Source organism: Bos indicus, chromosome 27 (assembly GCF_029378745.1).
Source record: "Bos indicus isolate NIAB-ARS_2022 breed Sahiwal x Tharparkar chromosome 27, NIAB-ARS_B.indTharparkar_mat_pri_1.0, whole genome shotgun sequence".
NCBI classification, from domain to species: Eukaryota; Metazoa; Chordata; class Mammalia; order Artiodactyla; family Bovidae; genus Bos; species Bos indicus.
This window is the reverse complement of record NC_091786.1, coordinates 33,303,325-33,304,966: the sequence shown is the minus strand read 5'-3', so window position 1 is coordinate 33,304,966 and position 1,642 is coordinate 33,303,325.

Below are 1,642 nucleotides of genomic sequence, written 5' to 3'. Positions count from 1 at the left end.
CTATGCTATCCAATACGGTAGCCACTAGTCACCCATGACTATTTAAATTAAATTAATTTAAAAATTTAATAAGACTAAAAATGTAGTTTCTTATTTGCACCACTCACATTTCCAGTGTTTATTCCCCACGTGTGACTGGCAGCTATCTCATTGAATAGCACTGATATGTAATATTTCCAATGCAGAAGGTTCAACTGGATGACCCTGTAGCCGTGATGGGGATTTGGCTCGAGGAATGTTGAGTTAGTGTGAAGGTATGATCTACCCATTCCTTCCTTCTGGCTTCTTTTCTTTTAAGGATTGCTCTTATTTATTTGTTTGCTTTTCCCCATGCTGGGTCTTTGTTGCAGTGCACAGGCTTTCTCTAGTTGTGGTGAGCAGGCTTCTCACTGCAGTGGCTTCTCTTGTTGCAGAGTGTGGGCTCTAGGGTGTGTGGGCTTCAGTAGTTATGGTGCACAGGATTAGTTATCCCACAGCACGTGGGGTCTTAGTTCCTGGACCAGGGATTGAACCTGTGTCCCCTGCATATTGGCAGGCAGATTCTTAACCAGTGGCCCACCAGGGAAGTCCCCTCCTTCTACCTTCTTATCTGCAGTTTGGACAGTGGCCTCTGGCTGGTAGCAGAGGGGTGTGAGCCAGAAGACCTAACTTTGTACTGTTTGCTGAGCCAGTTGGGAGATATGCCCCCCTTCTTTCTTCTTCTTCTTCTTTTTTTAAAATTTAATTTTACTTATCGATTTATTACAAACATTTCTTTCTGCCTCACTGCACGGCTTGCAGGATCTTAGTTCTCTGACCAGGGATCGAACCCCAGTGCACAGCAGACCAACAGAGAGAGCTGGGTCCCAGGCTGATCAACCCTGTGGTTGCTTTTCTCTTGGGAGAGTTCAGTTGCCAAAGGTTTGTCTCTCTGTGCCCTTGGTCCTGGGTTGCCAGCTCTGCTCTTGACCTCTGCCCTTTCTGGTTCTAACTGTGGGCTGGAAGGGGCTTGGGGAACCTTCTTACCAAGCTCTTGTATACTGGGAAGTCTCTGATCGCCAACGAGAGAGCGAGTGGGCAATGGATGCTGGAGTGTCTGAAAGTTAAAAGTCTCCACTTCTTGAGCCACTACCATTAACTTAGGAGCAGAGGAAGCTGGACAGAGCATCCTGGTACACAGGCTCTTCTCATTTCTGCGGCTAACTTGTTCTGTGACTATGGGCAAGTCCTTTCTCTTACCCCCAAGTCTCAGTTTCTTCCTACGTAATGAGGGATGGGGGACTTGATGATTTCCAAGGTCTTCTGCAATTCTAGAGTCTGTAACTTGGCCACTGCCTTTGTGATTCTAGTGCACAACAAGTTATTATCAAGATAGAACAGATTCTCCCCTCCCCAAAGAGGAATCTCCTGGCTCAAATGGTTTCACTCCAAAACCTGAAGAAGACTAAACACCAATTTTACACAAATTCTTCCAGAAAATGAACGAGGAGGGAACACTTCCCAACTTACTTTTAGGCCAGTATTATTTTGATATCAAAACCAGATAAAGATAGTACTAAAGAAAGCAACTAGGAACCAATATCTTTCATGAACTTAGACCAATAACTCTCAAAATCCTCAATAAAATATTAGCAAATTTAATTAATTGTTCTAAAATAATTAT